Raw genomic sequence first — 27,151 nt, 5'->3', positions numbered from 1 at the left:
GATAGACCTAACCCTCTCAAGCAATGTTTCTCAACGGTTACTTGAAAAACTAGCTTGATTTCTCTGGGTGGGGGGGGGTGAGATGTGTGAAGATAGCTCAAGGCTGCCAGCCTAGCCAGATAGAATTTTGTAGATAATTCTGTCATTTGTAAATATTAATGTAAGCCACAGGCTTGTTGTCTTAAATGTGAAAAGACTGCATTGGATATTGAACTGCAAAAAATGTTACAACAGTGCACTCTGCTGTAGGAAAGCTAAGTCAAGCATTTTATGACTGTCTTTGATGTCAAAATTCGGGGCAGATATGTCTAGAGGGAGGCATCCTGCCTATTGTTTTAAGACTGGAGTTAATGGCTAGAATTTGCAAGTATAAATGTCTTTTATTGCTCTGGTTTCTGATCAGGTGTAAAGAATGTAAATGTAGATTCTGTCAGCCTGGGAACACCAGAGAAGTGTGAAGAATGATGTCATGTGAAGCAGCTCTGTGTTATCAATTTAAAGAGAGAGAATCAGAGAGCTCAGAGCATTTTGTCTTGAGAACATCCAACATCACGATCACTCCTTTGCTCTTTATGTAAGTTTATTTTTGAACTGTGTTTTCTCTTAGATATAGCTAGGAAATAGGAAGAGTAGACTAGTTTGTATTTCTGTGATGTCAGAACATTTCTACGGTATTATTTTAAGTATTTCTCTGTGATCTCTGAACTCTTGAGTAGCACTGTGTAGTAAGAGGTATTGCCTTATGTTTTTATTATTTATTAGTAAATATTTTTAAACCTTTCAACTGTGGCTGTTTTATGTAGAGTTAATTTAAGCTCTAAGAGTGCATTGCATGTATATATCGGCACTGTACCAAGTCACTCTAATAAGCCTTGACTTTTCAGTCACACTTACCATTTTGGATAACAATATTGAGCAAATTTGCACAATAATAATTAGACACCCTTTTAAGGCCCTTTGAGTAACTGAAAAAATATTAGTGGGCATTGGCAGCTGGTACTACCTTTTAGACTGGACAGAAAAGGGGCACAGCTGGAGATCATGTGTCAGCCTTCCCCAGGAGTGTCTGTGTGGTTGTATATAACTCTTATCTCAAAGTGTGTGCATGTATCAGCTACTTAGGCAGGGACACAAAGCACTGGTTGGACAGAGAGGGGTGCTGGAGGCTTTAGCTTGCCCATTAGGCTGAGATATGGACCCTATAGCTGTGCTAGTGGGGAGTCTTATTGGGGACCTGGAGAGAAAGGGAGAAACCAGCCCCAGACTGACTGTGATCTTTGTGTACTCTTAATGGACAAAGTACTTTATTGTGTGTGTATTTATTATCCTTTCTCTGTATGGACGCCCCTTACTGGTGTTAGTGGTGAGGATTGAGACTCCTTGATTGCTGGGCTAGGGCATGGGCATCACAGTTACAAACAATATGTCTAGCCAGAGCATTGTCAAGTTTTTTCTTATTGATACTATAGAGATGCTCATACACCCATTCTCTAAACCTACATTCAATCTTGCCAACATAGTTTCTGGCATAGCCTTGATACTTGGCCAACTACACAACTATCTTCGAATTACAATTATATTTCTGGGTAGTATTAAACCTCATATTATTTACAATAAAAGTCTTTCCTATCTCCATATATCTACAATAAGAGCATGCTTTACATTTAAACATGTCTGGGTTTCTAGTCCACCACTACCCTTACATTCCATGATGTTTTTAAAGTTTGGCCCCTCTTGAAAATGAATCTAGGATACTCACCTACTTTTTTCTGATACTCAAATCATCAGTTAGTAAACATCAGTTTTCATGGACAATTTGCATCTAATTAGTTGAATCTAAGCTAAAAGGTGTATTAAAGCTAATAGTAAAAGTAGTCATACTAGTACATCCCTCTTTCACAGAGGTGTTATTAACATTATCATTCAAGGAATTATTGCATAAAATTGGTTTATAGTACTCTGTTTCTTTTAAAACTGACTTCCTCAATAAGTCCATCCAACAGAGTCAATTGGTACCCACGTCTACTAAACATATTCCTTAAGTTATCAACTTCCACCCCAAATTCTTCCTCCAATGAAACCATCTTAGCTGCTCTGACTAATTGCCTCTTAATAACTGAACATTTCTGATGAAATGGGTGGGCACTCAAGAAATGGATGAAAGCATTCAGATATGTGCTTTTCCTGTATATTTTAGCTAAGTATCTACCATTAGTATGATTTTTCTTGAGTTCTACATCTAAATAAGAAATTATATCAGAATGGAAACAAAATATAAACTCCGGGAAATCAGTGGTGTTATTCTAATAATGCATTAGACCAGGAAAAGCCAAAAGAAGAAGATTAATAGCCATCCCTTCATTCCCTTTCAGTATAATAAATATGAAAATTAGCATTATTGAATTGAATCCCTGGTTCTCCCTCATTATTCTGATGCCCCTGATCTGTCTGATTCCACAAGCATTTGCTTCGTCATACATTAGGGCCATTGGTATTTACGACTTGATTAGGAGACTCATTTCCAAACGTTGGGAGAGGAGCAAAACATGAATCATTTCCCTCATATGCCTGCCTTGAGAAATGGAGCATTTCCATTAGAATTTCAGCTTTGTGATGGTGTGGGATGTGGATAAACCAACTCATTTTCATAGTCCAAATGGTCCCTCTCCATCTTTTTTATTTTTGTTAATTTCAATTTATGCAAATATTGTTCAATACTATTAAAAATTCTGCTGTGGTCATGCTTATATCTCACAAAGTCCAAGTCCGATTTAATTGTAGAATGCACCACATTCACTTTATTAACTAGGGTCTTGGCCATATCATGACAGTGTTTAACCATCAGTTTTAAATGTTCCAGCCCTTGCTTATCAAACAATTTGATAAGATCAAAATAAAAAGAGGAATCAGCTTCCAGACCTGTAGGGAATTGCCACAATTTCAGACCCTTGGGAACTATTTGTCTCCACAAACCTTCTTTAAAGTATACAATTTCAAGTTGCAGCTTTTTATACTCAAGTAATTTATAATGCAGTGCTTTTAGATTCTCTACAATGTTATTAACAAATTAGATCAATAGCCATCCCTTCATTCCCCTTAGGTATAATAAGTATGTCATCCAAGTAATGGGTGAAGAAATTAATTTGAGTCCAAACTTGGTTATTCTTAAATAAGAAGTCATGTTCCCGATATGCCATAACTAAATTTGCAAAACTAGCGCCGCAAGGGAATCCCATTGCTACACCGCTTTTTTGTAAGTAATAATCACCCTTAAAAATAATGTAGTTATTAGTAAGAATTATGTTTAAAACTTCAACCACCAAGGGTACTCCTAGTGTCAATGAGGTTGTTGGTAGTACACATGTTGCACCCATCACACACAATTCAAAGCAGACATATAGACCCACATATGCTGATACACTTAAATGTAATCTTCATAAACCCAAAGACCTCATAGATGAAGTATACACAACAAATATCCTCAGCAACCTTAAATGCATTCTTTAAAAACAACACCCACATCAACACATAGATCCACATCTCATGAAGCCTCTACCTCCAACCCATAAGTTAAGCCACCACACAATCCAATATTCTGTCATTGGAGACTCCATCATGAGACACACTGATGTCGCTCTCACCAGACTGAGCAAGGAAAAAGACACGGTCATTTGCTTATCAGGTTATTGGACCACAAGTACCAGTATGACTAAGTCATAGTCCATGTAGGAGTAAATGACCTGATGTATACCTCCCTAGACTATATGAAGAGACACATCATGAAGCTCTCAGAATATGTGTCTCGGGTTGGTATGATCTTAGCACAGAGCAGCATTTTACCTTCTGAGGATGATGCTACAATACGAACAAAAGCTGACTGACTTTAATAATTGGCTTAGTTTTTGGTGTCATTCTAAGGGGATGCAATATTTGCCAGCATGGATGGAGATGGTCAATAGAAGACCCTGCTTTGCCAGTGATGATCTGCACCTCTCTCTTCTAGGCTTTTGAATATTACCCAACACATTATCTTCCCCTAAGAAAAAGATAAAGGTATTACTTCTCAATGTAAGGATTCTAAACAAAAAACTCCACTCCCTAAAGTTCTCTTTACCCTAGAGAATGCTGACATCTGTAGGGTCACTGAGACATGGTTTAAAGCTGTGGAGAGCACAATAACAGTGCAAAGTTATAATGCCTTCCACACATTTAGACCAGCTACTACACAGACAGAGACTAAAGGTGGAGGTGTCTCTGTTTACATCAAAACTAAATATACCTCAATGCTGGTCAAACAGGACAATGCACTTGAGCTGCTCCATGTTCAAATCACCATAAACAAAATCTAGTGCCACTTCCTTACTAGCTATAGGTCCCTTCTATCACCCAAGAAACCTATACCATGTATTTAAACGTATTGGAAATACTCACCATCCAATCCAATACCATATTCAAGATATCAGAACTTGTCAGAGATTTGGGATGCGTGGCTAGGCTTAAAAAGGACCTTGTGGTCTTTAGCCTAGTAAACACCTATGAACCTATTCACTGGTGACTTTAATGACACCAAACATACAGGCACAGAGATTCATGGATTTTGTAAACACAAACTCCCTGGACCAGATAGTCAATACACCAACCAGGGTTGCAACCATACTGGATCTGGTCCTCACTAATATGAGAGAGTGCTGCACATCCCCTACTGTAATGTCTTCCCCAGTAAGGTCAGACCACAAAATTGTCTCCTTTGAAGTAAAAATAAAACTTGGACCCCCAGCTAAACCTGGAAAATTCAGGAACAACTCTGTGGCTAACTTCTTGTTATTAAGTGAGTACCTGGCAAAATTGTAACCTCACCAAACCCTGAGAACACTACTACCTATGCAGAACTATTCACAGAAACCCTGTACATGCATGTTAATAGCTGCATAGAGGCAGCTGTACCCACCAGGAAGAAGTACAGAACTAAATAAAAAAAACAGCCATCCCTGATGGAATCACAGAATTAGTAGGCTGTATAACAGAAGAAGAAAATTATGGCAAAAATTAGGAGATGCAACACCAAGCAGGGAAAAAAGCACTCTCATCAAACTAAACAAACAACTCAGAGGACAAATAAAGTCTACCAAAGCCAAATTTGAAGTAAATTTGGCCTTCCAGGCCAAAGACAACCACAAGGCATTTTTTTAGCGACGTCTACAACTTCAAAGGCAATTTACAATAGTGTGCAGAAATCATTGTAAATGAGCCACCTGTACTGAGCCAGAAGATAAAGCAAACCTACTGGCTGATAAAGTCAGCTCCAACTTTATCCCTCTCTCCCCCTCAAACTTCTATCAGGAAATACCATCAAATATAACTCCTCCTGCTATCACTAGGGAATAGGTCCTTAATACTCTCTTTAAGGCCAGGAACACTGCATCAATGGACCCAGACAATAACCCAGTATGCCTTCTAAATAGCATGAAACATGACCTATCAGGTCCTCTGGAATTGCTATTTAACTGTAGCCTCCAAAAATGCTTCTAAAGCCCACTGGAATTGCTATTTAACTGTAGCCACAAAACATGCTTCGTGCCTAATGAATGGAGAACAGCAACAGTTATCTCTCTGCATCAAGGTGGGCCATATATAGACCCTGGAATCAACAGATCCATAAGTCTCATTAATTATATGTGTAAAGCCATGGAAAGAATTGTCATGGAGATAATCAGTAGTGATATAGTAAACTTACAGACACTGGAACCAACACAGTTTGTTTTCATCAAGGGCAGGTCATGCCTTCTTAACCTGGTGGACTACTTTGAGAAAGTCCCCAAAGCACTGGATGAGGACAAAATGGTTCACACTGTTTACCTTGACCTGACTAAAAAAAATACCCTGATGGCATTGCAAATTATATAAATTATACAATAAAATAAAGAAAAAACCCTCATGGCTAAAATCAGACTTGCTCATTAAATTAAACAGGTAACTAAGAGAGGTGAATAAATTCATAAAAGCAGCTTTGAAGTCAAGATAGCCTACCAAGCAAATGATAACCACAAAGCTTTCTTCAGCTATGTCAGAAACCTCAAAGGCAGTGGTTAATGGTACCACATTCATTGAAATGTGTGATATAGCAAATCTGCTGTCTGAAAAATTCAGTTCCAACTTTACCCACCACTCACTTCCAGTCTTTCCCTCAAGAAATTCCTTCAAGATATAAATAGAGAGCATGTCCTCCCTGTACTTGATAAAGCTAAGTACACTGCCTCAGTCAGCTCTGCTTATATATCCCAGGATGCCTCCTGAATAGCCTAAAATATGACCTATCAGGGCCACTGGGGTTACTATCTAACTACAGTCTCAACACAGGACTCATGCCATAAGAATGGAGGACTAGAATGGACATCCCTCTTCATAAGGAAAGACCATTTCCAAACCCTGGAAACTACAGGCCCAGTCTTATATGCAAAGTAATGGTAAGAATTGTCATGGAAATGATCAACAAAGAAATACGAGACATTCAGACACTTGATACTTCCCAGTTTGGTTTAGTCAAAGGAAGGTCATGTCTAATGAACCTAGTAGACGTCTTTGAGAAAGCCACCAAGGCAATGGATGAGGGTAAAACAATTCATACTGTCTATCTTGACCTGGCTAAGGCATTTGATCTAATACTCCACTCTAGCATTGTTATCAAACTTATGGAATTAGGCATATACCCTATATAACACACTGGAAAGCCAGCTGGCTCACAGATATGGCCCAGGAAGTTTGGATTGGTGAGACCACCTCCACAAAGAGGCCTGTCACCAGTGGAGTCCCTCAGGGCTTTGTGCTGGACTTGAACTTCTTTGGCATCTTCTTCTCTGAAGTCAAGACCAGTGCCAAAGGCCTCTAGCAGACAAAGATCACAGATAATTGCAAATTAGGAGCAATCATAGAATCCCTACAAAATGCAAACATCTTACAAAATTGCATAACACAGACAAAAAAATAATGCCAAAGCAACAGCTTAAAACTCTTTGTCAAGAAATGCATTATACTACCTTCGGGGAAGTCAGCCACCCTGGAAAACTATGTCATTGATAAAGCACCTTCGGCACTAGTCAAGAATCTGGAAAAACATGTAGAGAGTAATATGGCTTTTAACAAACATGTGTCCAGGGTATTAAGGAAATAATTCTTTGCTGCTCAACTTGTAAGAAAGGGCATGGCATCTAGGTCCAGGGAAGTCATCATAACAATGCATTTAACTGTCATCAGACTCATTGAGTATAATGCCTGTTTTAATATGTGCCTACCCAGATACATGCAACAACTGGAATGTCCACAAGGCTCCTTATGAAAAGAATACAGGGCATAAATAAAATGTTCTAAGTTGACAACCTCAAACCCCTATTTCTATGCTTGGTCTTGTACAGACTACTGAGAGGGAATCTATGCCTGGCATACGAGGCATCCCTGGACCCCACTCTGATGAATCTTTTGCACATCTGCAAAACAAACAGCATCAGATTTACTAGATATAGACAAACTAAACTTTTCTTGCGACATAAATAGGAGATGTTGGAGAGACAAATATCTATCTCAGAATTCCAGTTCTCTGGAATAGGCTCCCCATTCATGTGAAACAAAGTCCCTCCCTAATCCTATTTAGCATAACTTGGACCATTGTATGGGAAATCGAAAATTCTTCCCTTGTCTGATGCCTATGTTTCTGATGGACAGAGGTTGTCAGTAAATTATGTCATAACTAGCAATCACCCCCTTTATAAATGTCTAAAGCATATAACTTGTGAACACAATTGTGTTGCAAAGCTAGGCTTATAAAATACCTAGTGGTTGTTAGCCTAGTATACTCCTATGAACCAAATAACATATAATCATAAAGATAGGCAAATTAGCAGCAGATGCAACCCTCTTCTCCCCATTTTTCTACATGGAGTAAGGGTGCCCCATCAACTGTCACTATCCTGCTCAATTAAGTGCCACTTTCTTACCTTCTTCAGCAGTCATACCTGATTGTCACAGGTCTTCGCTGAGAGAATCCATCCATCTCTTTGCTGGTGCCCTTCTTTTCACTTGCCTTCTTCCTATCTGTTGCACATATTCTTCACAAGATTGTATTCTGCTTTCCTGCACATGTGCCTGAACCACTGTAATCAGCCTTCTTTGATATTCTCCGCAACTGAAGCCACTTGGTCTCCTGCTCCTATTTTCTCATTACTTCCTCAGTTCCACAGTGTGCATCCTACCACCCATCTCTGGCACTTCATCCATCCCTCTAGCATCTTCCGCTGCTCTGCCTTCACTGTTCAGGTTTCTGCACAGGAAAAAAACTGTGTTCAGACAGAAGATCTAGAAACTAGTACATAAAGCATGTATACAAGTGTTGGTACTGATAATGGGAGACCAGAATGCACATATCAAAACAGACTGACCAAGATATGAGGAACACATGAGGCCAAATAAACAATAGTTCGAGTCATACCACTGTTTAATGCAAATTAATTTTCAACTTCTTTGTCATTCTTCACTCACACACTACCCTGACACTCTGTGCCAGTTTGCTGCAGTCTCTCTGAATCTAATTTTGATCTCCTCATTCACACTTCCTTTCTCTTCAACAATCCCATTTTTGGCAAAATTAGTCAATGTTACCCAATATACTAAAGACAATTTTTATACCAGTAAATGGTTAGCCCTGACAAGCCACATTGGCTGTGATCTATGTTTTCCTGTCTTGAGGATACTGCACACTACAGTCAATGCTCAAAGACTGATTGGTCTACACAACTCTTCACCCAACAGACACCATCTAGAGTCTGTGCTGCTGCTGCTGCCTGTACCTCCATTCTTGAGTGAGGTTGAATTGAAAATGCTGAGCATGTTTTGGGAGCTGGGATGAACCCCATATAAACACAGAGAGAACACAGAAACTCCCAATAGACATTGGTCAGAGATTAGGCTTAAACATTGGTCAGAGATTAGGCTTAAACATTGTACCTTGTGCATGACAGACAAAGGCCTTAACCATTATGCCAACTATGTGGGGTCAGATAAAGGCCCAGGATTATTACTTTCTAACACATCCAGTACAAATAAGCATAGTTGGTTTCATTATGATGATCTGATGCTTAAAGGCAAAATGGTATGGCTGAAATGTTACAAAAAATAAAATTTCTTGCAGGCTGAATACACTGTTCTGTACAAAATGATGGTATAAATTTGCATATGCTTTTACTAGAAATTGCTTAGAAAGATAAGAAGATGGTAAGTCAGAAAACTAAATAACACATTAGTTGATGACAAATTCAGACACATTTAGACAGCCTCAATTTATGCGTTGTAACATTCAGTCTGTGAGACTGATCCTGTCTTGGCTGTATAAAAAGGTCTTCTATGGAAATTTGTTTTGATGGTTAAACTTGTGGTTTGTTGGTACTGGTATTGAATTTCCCTGGTAACCTCCTCTGTTACTGTAATCACATTTTGGATCATGGGGAGTTTCTTTAACACAGTATGAAGTAAGTGTGTTCTCCTTCCAGAAAATTAGTACATTTTTTGGCATTTTGGGTGAGCCTGTGATCATTACATCAGGCATTGATCTGATCAAACCATTGTTGGAGTATCTGAGTGTGAGAAGGGGAGTTCAAAGCAGCCCTCCCTTCCCCAATTTGGAGTCCTCAGTAAAGTTAGTCATTCATAGTCCCATGACTACAGTGAAGGAACTCTGTGGAATGTTACTCATGATATATATATATGAATGCATAAAAAAGTGAACGCTGATTTATCAACTCCATGTAAGTGAAAGCTTACAAACCGAACACTTAGAACAGCAATTTTTTTCCCAGGGAAAAAAAAAATCACTGTTCCAAAAAAGAAGAAAAACTAAAACTTTAAAACATTACATAAAGTGTGTGGAGGGGGGGCTACACCACCCCGACATGGGGAGCTATGCCTCCCCACCCCCTACTTAAATATACCAACTCCGAGATCGCACTGCAGTGACAAAAATGGCAAAATAACAAAGGCGGCCAAGTGATCTCTTTCCTAGGGAAAGAATTTGCTTATATGCCATTTCAGTATTTTGCTATTTCGCGCTTTCAAGTTCGATCAAGACGCATTCAAAAGAAGGCAACTTTGTTCGTATAATAGGGAACCTATATATATATATATATATATATATATATATATATATATATATATAGATATATATACTTTTTTTTTTGCTTAGAAGAACCCACCAATACTTGCTAACTTGCTCAGTTTTCTCACTGAGCAAGTTAGCAAGCATAAGGATTAATGTTTGTATAAGTGACTTGATTGACAACAAACTTGATTAAAACTTGATGTTGAAGGCTATATCCTGGTATTGATATGCAGTATGGATAGTCTGACCCACATCAAGAGCTTCAGTTGCATTTTCAAATAAACCTTCCACAATGAGTAGACACAATCTACCGTTCTTGTACCTAGGGCATGCGTGCTCCATTGTGGTTATCCTGGAGCTCAATAACATGAATTCAATGACTTCAGAGATGATGGTACTGAGACTATAGGTTTATAGTTATCAGAAACAATAGAAAGATTACACTTTCAATGTGGACCATTAGAGCTAGTCTCCAAGCCACAGGGACAATATACTCATGGCTTAAACTATGTGTGTTCAGTAAGGGCTGAGGTAAAATATGCTTTGCATTGATTAGAAGGTAGCCAAAGATCTTACTGAGCTTTATGAAGCTGATACTCTTCATTTTTGTACAAGATTGACAAGACTTATTTCAGGGTGTATTAAGAGTGGGCTTTCTAAGGCGGCAGAGGATAACTCTGGCTTGTTGGGCAGAAGGAGAAAATGTGACAAATTTTCAGCAAAGATATTAGCAATGACTTCATGATCATAGGCACAGTCTTGTTTTGTATTAACAGTTTCTGTGAGTCTCATCTAGGTTTCCTAATTGCATTAATTAAGCCTTGTGGCTGTCTTTGACAGTAAAGGCAACTTTAATCTAATAATTGGCCTTATACTTCTTTATGGCTCATTTAAGGGTTTTTCCTTACTAGATGTAAGTGTCTCTTATAATGTGACTAAGGAAAAAGGTTATAAATAGATAGTGATGTCTTTATTTTTGTTCTGGATGTTGCAGATGAGAGACCGTAGCCATATGGGTTTGTTTTCCAACTTGCCATTGTACCTTTGTTGAATGGGGACAATCTCCTCAATGCTTTTATATCGAAGAGATTAGGATTCCGAGAAGTATACCATTGTTTAATGTTGGGAGCTGATTGTGTACTTATCCCTGTCATGATTGCTTTTATTTTAACCAGTAGTTTATTACAAAGTTTTGGGTAGTTCCTAAATGCAGTTACATTCTTAAGATTTATGGCATGGGTTATGAGGTAAAAGATGATTGGTGATCAGATATAAATAATGAAGCAGAAACATAAGGAGGACTACAGCCAAAGGATAAAATAGTAATGCAAAAGTCAAATTACAAATCATATTAAACTCTACAATGTATATACAATTAATATGATTGCTATCTAGTAACCTATGTGTGTTTCTGAATAGCACCCACGAGTAGGGACAAAGACAGAAAATAACTTGCTTGGTGAAGTATTAGAGAAATAAAGACAGGTTACAAAAGAGCTTATATTTAGAAAGACTATAAGAGCTTTGCACATGTACACAGACACTGTGCTGAAAGAATCTGGGAGACAGCCTTCATTATGATTGCATACAATTATTATTATTTATTTATTTTTTATTTTAACATTTGTTAACTGGGAAAGTCCGACTTAGAACAAAGCCAATTTTCAGCAGAGGCTCGGGGAGAAAGGCTCTACTTTTTAAAATATGCAGATATGAATCTTTCTGTAAGATGATCATGAATGCATGTTGTTGGGAAAAGTGCTCTGAGAAAAAAAAAACTACAGATGGAAAAGGTAATGTAATTATATGGAACATTGTTATGAAGGAGCTCAATCTGATATTTTCAAATATAATACAATGCTAATGAAATGAATGTGTTATATTTGTACTGTTTTCTATTTCTCTTTATTGCTGTTATTCCCTTTCTCAGATTTTTATTCTCCCTTTTTGATACTCTTTTTATCTGCCTTTTTTCAGTTCTGGTGTATATAAAGAATGATAAAGAAAGAAATATATTGTTTGTGTTTAATTTTTTTACTATCAGTTCTTTGACCTCACTATACTTTGCTGTTCCTGTGCCTTATTACATTATAAACCGTGACTGTTTTTCTTAACCCTATATTTTCCTTTCTTCCTTATTGACCAAAAATGCTCTCTATGCATTATTTCACATTCTGAACCAGTGACCATTCCTGTATAAGGAGTACATAATCTAGAAACTTTCCTGAAGTCATCTCCCTTTGTGCATGCAACTATTAAAAATTGTTGCAATACATCTGTAGCATACTGGCAAGTATGAGACTATTTTTCTATTAAAAGTCATATCTAAATTATTGTTAGAAGCCCTGACCCTGAATTTTTTTTTATTGGCTCTGTTGCAATTGTTGTATGTATTTTATAGCATAACCCTCCCTTAGGCACTTCATCCATAACTGCACATTACCACATAGCATACTTGTATGCCCACTCTGTCTACCTTACTTGCTCTTTATTCTCCATCCACTTTTGCAGATTGCTTTTTTTTTTGAAGGAACTCCATGGAAGGGATCTAACCTGCTCGATTCTGCCTTACTCATTCTTGGCCTCACACTGCTCCCCTATTCTACCCACCAATTCCCACTGCCCCTCATTACTTCTTCTTTTATACAAAGCTTAATTCCTCTCCTAAACAGTCCCACCAGCCACATGTGGACTCCTACCAGTCTATTCCAGCCTATTACCTCCAGGTCTCTGCCTGCCCTCACTACTTCATCAGATATCTCACCAACCACTACAATATACTCCACCTTCTAAACCACATATTTCCTGCTAGAAACACAATCCTCCTACTATTACATTTCCTTCTAGATCTTATCAGCAATTTAAGCACCTACCATGTTAACGTAAACCCATTATTAGCCTCTCCTGCTCTCGTTAATCATTAAAAAATCCAGTCTAAATTATAGCACCACTTTTGCATCTTGTCTTTTCACTGACTACCCCAACATCCACTACACATTCAAAATTCAAAACTGCTAGCTAACATATCCCTTATTTAAACAAAAACTACAAATCCCCTTTAATAAAGCCCAACTCTGTCCTTTCCTCCTCTCCAAAATATTACTGAGAAGAGAAATAGACCCTAGCCATTGTCTTATCCAATCCATCAACCAACAAACTTCCCTTAAAAACACCCATGATCATTCCCCACTCTAATCAAAATCAATTAAACATTATCTATACTTACAAATAAAGTTTCAGAACTATATGCTTAGGTATTGCACTACAGCATGATACATTAGCCATCTCCAAAACATGGCTTAAATCTAGCAAAAGAAACTCCAAAACAGTACACCCTGGATACATTATTAGCAGACCACACATTCTAACAACAAAAGGCAGTGGGACACCTCTCTTATAGATTTGAAATAATCCCTTATATCAACCCAGTACCTAAATTTCATAATATTGAGCTAAGCATTTCTTTATTCACTTTAAAAAACATTAAGAAATTCTATATCATGGTCCTTTACTTTCCCCCAGGAAAAAATACAGACATCTGAAAAACTTTCCTTACTGGTTAACTCATACTTTCCTAAATTAAAAAAATAATACTTGACAAAGTCATTACTGACTGGCAAATACTCTGTCCCAAGTTTCCAAGATCTAAGTTCAACATCAACCTTTTTGACCTTACCCAGCTAATTAAAATCCCTGCATGTTGCAATAAAGCCTCCAATAACAGCAGCATCCTGGAATGGATCATTGATCCTGACCCCACTAAATATTCCTTCTCTGGGACCCTCTACAAATCCTTCATCAACCATCTTCCAAGCTTCATCCATTGAATTTGCATGCACTGTATGTATATGAGTTCCGTCTGGTCAAGTATGCATTTGACTGACAGCTGTTTAGTTTACCATTTATGACTGACTAAACAGATGGTTGGCAGGTGGCTAAGGTTGGGGAATATGCCCTTACCCAATATTTGTGCAGCCCTGGAGTTTGTAAATGTATATATATATATATATATATATATATATATATATATATATATATATATGTATATATATATATATAAAATTAGTAAGTGGGGGTATGGAACAAGGTGCATTGTTTTGTTTGTTTATTTTGGGGCTTGTTTGCATGCACTGAGGCTATTTCTTAGTACATGTGTAGTTGCTTGTCAATGTATGTAGTTTTGAAATAAGGGCATCAATATTTAGCATGTTGAAAATGGGTATATTTTATCTATACAAATACACCTATATATATATTTATATATATATATATATATATATATATATATATATTTATATATATTTTTTTATCTATATGTATATGTACAAATGTACTCAGAATCTCTCTAAATTTAACCCACAAGCTTTCACTATAATATATCAATTGGTCAGTCTAAAACACCTCCCATTAGATGAAGTCATTTCTAGCATTCTTTATACAATAAAGGGTTATTACTATTCCAAACACTAAAGTGCTGTTATACAATGGAATTATTTATGAAAGGCAAGCAATTTCTTTTTTAAATAATTTAATTGTATAGTAGCAATAATCCACTCCTGTGTGAAGGTTTCTCATTACTAACCCACAGTTGCCTTTTTTCATCATTTGGGCTTTGCTTGTAAGGTCAAACCACACCAACTGTGGATAAATGCTGGGATACCCACACCCAGACATGCATTATTGCCTAAATAAATATTCTTAGATATACTTAACAGCTCTGATCCCCTTAAGAAAAAAAAAAAGAATAAAATCCAGCCTTGCACCTGGCTAACCAACAATATAGGAATCCTCTTGTACATAAAAGAGGCAAAACCTGGAAATCATGGTTAACAAAAGACACCCCAGTTTCAGCAGAAATGTAGTGAACTTAGAAATCTAACAGAAAATTCACATTGTCAAATCCAAGATCAATATAAATCCACCCCAACCCACAAATTCTGGTCTTTTATCAATAACTTACTTCATCCAGGTACCAAACTCACCATGGACACTTTATCAAATAGTTCCAGGCTTAAAAATTGCAATTAAATTTGACACATACCTTAGTAGTAGCATAGGCCCTTCACTAATATCACAGCTACCAATGCACCCCTCATACATCCTCATCCTCATCCTGCTACTTCTCCCAACAACCCCACCATAACGCAAACACTTTCCACTCTCCCCCTAAAAGAAATTCTCTCAAAAGAGTTCCTATATACAGCATTAGAAAATTGCTTCACAAGCATAAACTTTGCTTTCCTTCAGTTTGCAACCTACCATCAGAATACTAAAAAACAGTGTCAGGCATTACAGCACACCCTGTATCAATTCCAATTAATAGTTCCATAACTGAATGCAAATTTCTATGTTTCAAACATTTACATTTGAAAACAATCCTATGTCTCCTTTCTCCACAAAGGAGGCAATTCCCATGACATTTCAAAATTCCATCCTATAGCTACCCTTTCTCCACTGTCCAAAATACTGGCAAATTTCATTCATGAACAACTCCAATCACTCCTTCAACAACAAATCCTTACTGCCACACAGCATGGTTTCTGTCCTACCCACATTACAACCACTGCTTTACTTTCTTTTATGGTCATCATTAATAAAGTTAGGAATAAAGGAAAACTTATCTCAGCTCTATTCCCGGACTTCTCCATAGACACTGTTTAACATGATAAACTACTTCAGCAATATTTCAAACTTGTTATCTTTGAATCTACTTTATTTTGGATTCACAGCTACCTGACAGGTATGCAACATTTTGTAAAATGTCTCAATACCCCATCTGATTGTCTGCATATCTGCACAGATGTACCCCAAGGTTCCATCTTAGGGCCTCACCTTTTTAATATATTCATAAACAACCTACATACATCTTCAAAGCAAGCATCACTTATACAAAGCTCAAATGATTCAGTGCTCAACTGTTCCTCTGACAACCCCATATTGCTGCAACAAAGAATGCAAGAAGCATTTAACTCTACCAAAATGTGGCTCATACATGGCCAGCATCTACTTAACCATAAGACAACCAAGTTTTTATTATTTTTCCCAAAAAAATCTTAACCATAACAGATCCTATTTCAGAATCACCTCTCCCAGTAATACAGGAATAGAAATAGTATTTTACCCAACAATTGCTCAGTTAAACCATAGATGATAACCTCATATTTGTCCTTTACATTCTATTAATAAAAACTCATCAAAATGTAGGAGTGTTGCACAGAAGTAAGCAATACCTCACCAAATTTACAAGAGCACCCCTTGCCATCACTTATATACTTCCTACTCTTTTTTATGCCAGACCTATATTCACTAACTTCCAATCAAGTGCTCAAAGTAAACTAGAACAAGATTCCAACAAATGGTTCTCATTTTATGGATAACAAATCCCATGTCACCCATCATTGCTTTGCTCTCAAGGAACTCAATTGTCTTAAGTTACCCCACATTCTCAACTATACCCAATTACTCACTATATACAAATTTACACATGATCCCAATAACTTGCTATATACAAAATTATAAATAATCCCTCTCTGAACTCTCTTTTACACAACTATACCCAATTACTCACTATATACAAATATATAAATAAGCCGAATTATTCACTACATACAAATTTATAAATAATTCCCTCTATAAATGCTGTTGTATGCAACTATACCCAATTACTTACTATTTACAAAGATAAATAATCCCAGTTACTCACTATATGCAAACGTATAAATAATCCCACTTGTTCACAATGTACAGATTTATAAATAATCACAATTACTCACTATATACAAATTTATAAATAATCCCCGTCTGAACTTTCTTTTACACAACTATACCCGGTCGGTCACTATATACAAATTTATAAATAATCCCTCTCTAAATACTCTTGTACACAGCTATACCCAGCTATTCACTATATACAAATATATCAATAATCCCAATTATGCACTATATACAAATTTATAAATAATCCCTCTTTAAACTCTCTTTTAGACAGCTATCTTCCCAGTCAACCAGTAAACTCTAATAACAAAAAAAATGTTTTCCATCCACCCATAAACCACATAATACTGCTGGCCACTGCTTCTATGCACACTATGTGGCAAAAGCTTGGAAATTAAGACCGTTAACTTTCAAGACCACAACAAATGTTTCAACTTTCAAGTCCTCACAAAAAACTTTCCTGAATAATTCTTGGCTCTATTCATACAGTACCTAAGGTTAACACCTCTCCGAGCACCTTATCTCCCCCTGCTCTTTACCCAACCTTCCCCTTTCCCTTGCCCATTTCAATTAATAGCTCCACAATGTATATTCTTTTTCTCCAGTGACACCCCTTTTTTACCTTCTCCACTCACTACTATATTCTTCTATACATTGTACGTGTTCTATACTATAACACACAGTTTCTGATCTTCTTGATACAATGTACTTGAATTTTTATAGGTTAAGATCTCAACTATGTAAATATCTGTAATAATACAACATTCTCATTTATTATATATATGTAAAACATTGGGCCGGATTCACAAAGGCTTGCACGGAGTCTAAGAGTAGAGTAAGACTCCATGCAGCCAAAATGTCTGCCGAGCGATCCAGGAACAGCCGGCAGGAGCATGCAAGAGAGCTCCTAATACTCCTCTTACACGGACAGGGCTAGGTTATGCAAATTACCTCATTTGCTGCAGAAAGTTATGCAAATGAGGTAAATTTGCGATCCAGGAAACCCTAACCTGTCCGAGTAAGAGTAGTGTTATGTGCAGAAATGTACTCGGTTGTCAACTGAGTACCGTTCTGCAAATAGCAAAATGGAGCCGTGACAGCTCCAAATAAAGGATGCATCCAGTTGAGGAAGCATGCCAATGGCCAAATACACAGCCATTGGCAATTCTACCCGCCGTTGCAAAAAAAAATTAATAATTTTTTTTTATCTCGATCTCCAAAGTTTAAGTGTAGCGCAGCATTGCACAATCGTGCTGCGCTGTAAAAACCCCCCAAAAATATAAAAGCCAAAAATAGGCATTTTATTATAAATATACATCTGCCATGCAAGTGAATGGCAGGCTGTAGACAACATGGCTACTGAGTAGAGGTTGCTAAGGGGGGAAGCTCAGTCTAAGAGATGTAACCAAGCATTAGTAGGCAATCCTATGCAAATGAGGGTAAGGATAGTGAATTCCAATTTCACATTGCAAATGAGCAAGGTCCGTGGAATGTAAGAGTAGGATAAGGGGAGTATCAGAGTAGAAGATAGGTGACATCATGTGGAGGGTATGTATGAAAGAATGTAAGCTCATTGGAGCAGAGTGGCATGTGTTTGCTGTCAGTTACCCATCACTGGAAGAGGCGTGTTAACAGGTATCCTAGCAAAAGGCAAGAAATTGAAGATGTATGCCGTGGACAACACTAAAGTTTCTTATAGAAGTGCCTGCAACGTGTATGTGCACATGTGCATGCCTGTAAAACTGAGTAAGACTGTGTGCATATGTGTGCACCTGTGTGCGCGCGTTTAAGCTGGAGTCAGCAAGTGTTAGGCCGTGTAAGCATATGTGTGCGCGTTTGAGGTGGTGTGCGCACGTTTGCACTTGTTTGTGCACCTCTGACCCCTGTGGAAACAGAAAGGTAAAAGGAAGCACAACAAATAGTAGGAAGCTAACCAAGGAGAAGTAGCAGAGCTAGCAGGTGAAAACAATCAGAATCAGCCAATTACACAGGCAGTACACTAGCCCAGCCCAGCCCAGCACTTAAAACTCTGCAAACAACTTTCCACTATGTTTTTCTCAGAGTCACTGCAACACTGCAGTAAGCTAACAGAAGTGAAAACTGAAAAAGCTTTACTGAGACAAAGAAATGTTAGTGGCTGCCATTGCTGTTATAAGGCGACATATGCTACATGCTGAGGGTGGTGACAATGCGAATGCTTCTGAACAACCCACAGTGAGGAGACGGAGAAGAGCATACAGGCCCAGGGTAACCTACCAGGGGCTACATGAGCTGGAGATAGTGGAGCGCTATAAAGTGGACAGAGACCTCATGCAGCAAATTGTTGAGCTGTGCAGGCCACACCTCACACACAGAGCCAACAGAGAGGAAACCATCCCAGTGGAATCCAAGGTATGTGTTGGCCTAAGAATACTAGCAACAGGTACCTTCCAGAGACCAACTGGTGATATGATGGGGATTTCACAGGCATCAGCATCCAAGGTATTGCACCAGTTCCTGAATGCCATGTCAGCACATGTCAGTGATCATGTATATTTCCCCAATTCCTGTGAGGTATTGGCTAGCAATATGCATCTTTTCCAGCAAATAGCGGAATACCCTGAGGTAGAGGGTGCAATAGACTGCACGCACATATGCATCAAAGCACCAGTTGGTGAGTGGGGTAGGGTCCACTTTAACAGCAAGGGTTTCCCCTCCATCAACTGCCAGGTCATGTGTGATGCCCAGGGCATAATAATGAATGTGTGTGCTGGCTGCCCTGGAAGCTACCATGATTCCCATATCTGGCATCTGACACAGCTGTACCAGACATTTGCCAATGGGGACATCCCTCATGGTATGTGCTATACTACATAATATGATCCTGCGAAAACAGCTGCAGCAGGAGCAGCATAGGGCTGGGCCAAACAGCCCCCCACCATTGCCAAGGCCATCACAGACAGAGCGTGACTCGGAGGAGGAACAACCTGAGCCTGCCCCAGTAGGCAGAAGTAGGCATGCCCAGTAGGCTTTGGCCTTGGCAAAGAGGCAACGCATAGCATATACACTGTCTCAGTAGGAACCCTGGAAATGATACCTCTCTCTGACTCGCACATATAGTAAAAGGGATGCCTAACTTGACACTACCTGTTTTCAAACATATATAGGGAGTGTAATATGTGCATCTGACATAGGCAGCCCTGCTGCACCACCTGAGGCATGATTGCCATGTTTTAATCAATATAAAGCAGTGCTAAACAGCTTTTAACACTATTTAGTATATGTAAACAAAATTGCACACACTAAGTAGCACAACTTAGGACAATCTTGAGCAATATTGGGCAGCGTTGAGCAATGTTGGTTAACGTTGAGCAATGTTGTGCAAGTTTGGTCAAAGTTGGGCATAGTTGAGTAAAAGCAGGTAAACATGGTCATATTTGCTTTGCTGTTCCTTATGCAGTCTGGTCTGCCCAGTATGAAAATATGACAGTCCTCAAACCCAGGATACTGTGCACTATAGACACAGTACTGAACCACTAAACCATGACAGTATTTCACTGGTCAGCCTGTAGGAATAAATGTTGATAAGTCTATGCAAAGTGTCTCCTGGAAACCCCGCAGGCACAGAATAATTCCTGTAGAGTTATGACACAAAGGTGAGCCCTGCATTAAAAATACAACTCGATTTACAACACACTTATAGTATAAATGTTAATACTGGGCGCGTTCACACACATCAACAAATGTAGCGGACTTCACACAGCAACATACTGAAAGGTCACACTGGGCATGCTCCCACACTTAGGCCATGTCTGAGTACAGCAGTGGGCCACACATATCAGGCAGCTGCATGTGTTATTCCAGGAACCTCTCACAATTCACCAATTTTGACTTGTGCACACAGTGATATGACAACAGACACATATATAATATATTGGAACCCTGTCATAATCAAATATGTACTACAGATACTTAGGTTGGTCATAGAAAGTTGAAAGGCAAAGAAAAAAAAAAGCCAAAATCAGTATCATCAATAAACAATGTGCACTGCAACCACTATCCAATCCAGGTCATGGAAAGATTATCTGCGAAGGAGCCCATACAGAACCATGACACTACCTTCAGCTATGTCATAAATAGCAATGTACACTCATATATGTCCTGAGTCAGGGCCAACTGTAAATGATTGACAATGCCAACATCCTGTCAGACAGGCCCATACAAATATACTCACCTCCCACTGACAAAAGGCCCTATCATCATACCAGGAGTTATCACATGCAGAATGGTTAAACAGCTCCTTCCAAAGCTGAAAATATGCCATCAATTGGATTACATTGTGCCCCTATATGTTTCATAAGTGAACTGCGGAACAAACAGAGCCTGAAACTGTTGAATGGGTTACAGCAACATATGGCACACTACACAAGTGGTGGTGCACAACAGACCATGGGAACTATAGTCTTATAAGCCAATGAAGTCTGATCTGCAAGGCCATGGATTCCATCATGATTGAAGTCAGAAACAGAGCTATTGGAAGCCTATAAACACACAACCCTACCAAAGTTGGACTGTTCATGGGAAGATCATGTTTCCAAAACCTGCTAGACTGTTTGCAAGGCAGCCACCTAGGACATACATGAATGAAATGAGCTACACAAATCCCACATACACTTTGAATAGGCCTTTTTCAACATCCCAGACACATGTCGTATCCACAAAATCAATAACCTGTGCATAAATATGTATTGTCATCAGATGGATTGGCAACTGGGCCACAGATAGATCAAATAAGGTAAGACTTGTGGAGTCCTGTTCAAGCTGGTAACACCTGCTGACCCCCACGTCTCAGTCCTGGGATTCCATAAAACTAAGTACACACACATTACCATGTCTAGTCTGATGATGTCAGCATCCCACAAATATAGCAGTGGAAATCAAAGCTCCCAATAAAGTATATAGTGTGTTGTGTTAATGCATATCTCTCCAGTATCATAACATAGTTAGATAGGAGTTTGATTCCTGCATTTGCTGAGTGTGTGGGGGTATGTGTCTGTGTGATTTCCTCTGAAAGTATTGCCCTTTTTGGAGACTAGGAAAACACCTTAAAAGTGTTACATTCCTGTTTGGCAAGTCTGATGATGTCAGCATCTTACAAATATAGCAGTGGAAATGAAAGCACCAAGTAAAGCATGTAGCATGTCATGTTAATGCGTAATTCTCTAGTATCATAACATAGTTAGGTAGGTGTTTAAATCCTACAATTGCTGAGTGTGTGGGGGTATGTGTTTGTGTGATTTCGTCTGAGAGTATTGCCCTTTTTGGAGACTAGGAAAACACCTTAAAAGTGTTACATTCCTGTTTGGCAAGTCTGATGATGTCAGCATCCTACAAATATAGCAGTGGAAATAAACACTTCCAGTAAAGCGTATAGCGCATCATGTTAATGCGTATCTCTCTAGTATCATAACATAATTAGGTATGGGTTTGAATCCTGCAATTGCTGAGTGAGTTTTTGTGATACTGTTGGTCAATGTGTTGTGTGTTTAGCTTTTACTACTGTATGGCATATCAGTATAACAACAGTATGTGCATTGCACACTTCAGGTATCTGTGTTGCAAATACATAAATGTACATGTGACCTCAATTAGTTCATAGGTGTGAAGCCTGCTTTCTACATGAATACATCTGTTACCTATGACAGATTGTGCTGCTGCTTCTCAGACCTTCGGTCACATATGTATGTTTGTAACAAGGCCAGCCACTGTAGTGATCTGTGGCCTAGGTCATCTGTGTCACACACACCCAAGACAGTTTCTATAGAATAGTGTGAGTGAGGGTTCATGCCTTGGGTATATTTCAGACATGTTCAAACACAACAAAGTCTGTCAATAATGGACATTCATTATAGGTGCACAACAACTTTGTGGATATTCATACAGACCCTTTATTGGTTATGTGATACACCGAGGGACTTCAGAATACCTATGGAAATGTGAATACCAAAGGACAGATGACATAACACTAGGTTGTATGTACACATCGGTACCTGTTCTACATGTTTGGGGCTACTACCTATGTGGTACTGTCAGGATACTATGTTTAACAAATGTGGATGACTATGCTATATTTGGCTTACAGCTTTACAGCATGGGTTGGACTGCAGGTACCTGTCTGTATGATACCCTTGTGGAGGATAAGTGTCTCATCTGGAGAATGCATTGTAGGCCACTGTATGCATTTCCAGATGTGGACGGACATATCCCTAATGTGTTTGCTTGTACCTAAGAGGGCTATATGCCAAACAGGCATAGTCAGGCTGTTGAGGTTGTGTACACTACCAGAATGCAAACCAATGACAGATAGCAATAGTATCACCCACAGCATAGTGTCAAACCATGTCATACACACATGTGTACCCAAGTTAAAACATATGTGTATTAAAATGCATACTGGCCATCAATAGAAACAATGAAGTCTTGACACTGTGTAATACAGGGCATGTCACCCTTCCCATGTGTCCACTATGCACATACATGCAGACAGTGCACCTCCACCATGTTCACAAATGTACACCTGCAAATCTGTACTGCACACATCACAGACGTACTGTCCACTCACCAACACATGCTGCCAAAACTACACACATCAGCCAAGTGGCACATGGGCGGACAATACATTTTTTGAGTTAACACTGTTGTAAACAATACTACATTGACAATCATAGCTTTAATGCATCATACCTGCTCAGATATACCTACAGGGATATCATTACACTGTACTGTTGACAACATGCTAACATTGCTACACTGCAATAAAGTCATCCTGTGCATCAGCACCATGTTAGCCTGTTCCTGCATCAATGTTACAGATGACAGGAGGTGGCACAGTTTCATCATATGCACAGGGTGTGTTGTTGGTTTGCCAGAGCCCGACATTGACCCATCCAATCGACATGTATGTGTGTGTGTGTGTGTGTGTGTGTGTGTGTGTGTGTGTGTGTGTGGGACAACAGTACAGCATGAGCCAATGTTGATGTGATGTGTGTGTGTATGTGTTAGCCCTAGGTGTTTGGATTATGTGTGTGTGTGTCTGCATGCACACAGTTCCACCGTGTGGCTGCCATATACGGGAGGTTGTGGGACAACCACAGACTGTACCTGCCAGGCTGTACAGATCACCATCTCTGGCCACGGACAGAGTACCTGTGCCTGGCAGGGGTGCAACGGACAGTATCAGGTACTAAGCCAGACTGGGTACTATCATCAGAAGCAGAGGGATGTCGACTGGACCCATGTCCCTGCTGGGACTGGCCAGAGCCACGTGCACGTGGTCTTCTATGATGGTCTATTGACAGCCCTGGTCCAACATTGCTGGGGCTAGTACTGCCACTACGTGAGCGGCTGTGACTTGTCTGTCGTCCACGATGACTGCCAGCCGATGATGTTGCTGGCATACGTCCATATCGACGTCTCGGCTGTCCTGTACTGTCCTGGCACATGGACATAACATTGCGGAGGACATCTAATGTCTCCCCACAATGTCTATCAATGACCTCAGTGTAGTGATGCACTGCACCCACAAGGTCACAGATACTGTCACTGATAGCGGTGTTATGGGCCCTCTGCGCCCTTAGTCCCTGTCTGGTGTACAGTTCCATACATGTCTGTGCCTGCATTGCAGCCTGGAACATACCTGAGGTTGTAAGACCTATGTGGGCACGTCTGCCAGGGGCATTACAACCAGTGATGCTCCCACGAGAACCCCTGGACATCTGCCTATGTGGTAACATTCCAGGAATCTGGGTATGGCTGCTGTGAGGGGTTGCATGTGCCATAGATACCACACTATCCTGGTCAATGCCTATTGTATGCTGTCCCTCAGCTAAGGCCATTGGTGATGAGGGATGTATTGGCAGTATGAATGTGCACTTGGATGGTGTGGAAAGCTGTGTACTGTCGATTGGCAGAACAACGACAGACCCTGTCAAACCTGCCTGTGCCACAACACATGTTTCATCATCTACACTATTTGTGGCAGTGTCTTCAGGTTCCCTGCTGCACTCAACCAACACAACCTCAGCACCTGTGAGAGGGAGACAGGAAACACACTTTACAATCTGTACGTGATGTTAGCACACATGCACACATGCACACATGCACACATGAACACATGAACACATGCACAAATGCACACATGCACAAATGCACACATGAACACATGCACACATGCATACATGAACACATGAACACATGCCCACATGAACATATGCACACATGCACACATGAACACATGTGCACATGAACACATGCCCACATGCACACATGCACACGTGCACACATGCACACATGAACACATGCACACACACACACACACACACACACACACACACACACACACACACACACACACACACCAGCAGCAATCCAGAACATGCCCATTAGTGGTTGATGGTGAAGTACAGTATCACAAGCAAAAGAGTCCTATCACACATCAGCATGCAAGACGTGTGTTGTTCAACAGCATGCAGTGCGAGTGTAGAGAGGCCTTGTTAATAACAGTATACATGTGTTTGATGCATGTGTGTTGTTCAATGATTGGCCTCACCCTGGAAAACAATGTGTACATGGACACAACATTGCTGTGCAAGTATTACATGCTTTTCAATGTCCTGTGCATCATCACTCACAGGTATACATACCATGGCTGGATGCACACAACTGTCAGGTGTATAGCAATGAATGTTATGTGTTGTACTGTAGTTACTGTAACTGGATGTAGTGTAGTACCATGAGCCATCATCAGGCAGCATCATGTGGTCACTCAAGGCCACTAATGTGTGCCACACTGGCAACTATCTTGCTCTACCTGAACTGCAGCACTGTGGCTACATTAACCATTTCACATGCAGTTGTTACATGGGTATGTAAGGTGTTCAATAGGGAGCATTGCCTAACATGAATGTCTTGTTTGTTGAAGAGTTTTGCAATGCCCCATGATAGGCCTCTACCCCTCAGGTATAGTATGTATGCTGTGTGGATGACATTTGGGATACTGGAGTCTGACCTTAAAGCAGGTGTCTACATATGCCATGTGTATCATATTGACATGTACTGCATATGACAAGGTGGTGTATGTTGTGTGCATGTGTATTGACTCTGCCTATACAATGTCCACTACAGTGTACCACAATTGTTTGGGATGTTCTGTGTATAGCATGTGTTTGAGGCAGCCACTCATGCTACTGGGATGTGCATAGTCCCACAGAAAACTTGCAGAGCATGCATTATGTGTAGGTGTTGTACATGTGTAAATGGCCTAAAACACACCTATGACATGCACATGTTATTTGTCATATGAAATGTAGAACACTCACCAGCATGGGTCTGCTGTCTTGCTGTCACACCAGAGGGACCTACAAGGATATGAGACAGTTTGTCAGTGTCAACAATTGTGGCATTGCTGCTGTGACCTTGCAATTTTACAGTAGTACAATGGTTGACAGTCACAGGCATACAGATTATGTTCAAAATTATCAGTATTGCACAACACCAGGCTCCACAGCTTCCAAATACACAGTACACATCTGACATATGCATGTTCTAACAATTGAGCTAACAGTAGTCTACAGATATGGCATGTTACATGCACGCTCGCAGTCAAGCTTGCTGGGTGACTCCGGCCTCCATGATGACACATGTTTGTTGTAGTGGTTGGCCAGGAGCCACCACACTGAGTAGCAGCTTTTCCACTCTGGTGAGGGGCAGGTGTGATGCTGCACCACCACCTGTGGCAAGCTGTTGTCTGAGGTCGTCAGAGGCATGCTGCCGGACATGTCTGATGAAATCACTGCTGTGATGGCATACCTGCTCATAAGTCCAGTTATGAATGTCTACATCATTAACCTGACGGACAACATCCTGCCCCAGTGCAGTGCACTCATGCTGGTCCTGGCTGGTTCTGGAGAACAGCAGGGAGTGATGTTGTACTAGTGTGGATATGATTAATTCCTCCTCTTCAGGGGAATAGGCAGGGTTGCGATAATGAGACATGTCCCTGGAAGAAAATAAGACAATTATTGTGAGCAAGTCTTGTGGTACACTTAACATTCTAAAGTACAGATATCAATGAAATGCCATATATAGCAACCTACTGGCTGTCAGTAGATACACACTTTTAATCCCACACATCAGTGCTCAGCCCACCACTGCCTGACAGTGCCTGGCACGTTCTATATATTAAACCATGTTCTGCACAGCAACAAAGTGAAACCAGTATGTAAGGCTATACAACAGCACATGGCACACTGTATGTGA

Source organism: Protopterus annectens, chromosome 1.part1 (assembly GCF_019279795.1).
Source record: "Protopterus annectens isolate FY-2018-M chromosome 1.part1, PAN1.0, whole genome shotgun sequence".
Taxonomy (NCBI): Eukaryota; Metazoa; Chordata; order Ceratodontiformes; family Protopteridae; genus Protopterus; species Protopterus annectens.
Note: the sequence above shows the minus strand (reverse complement) of the source record.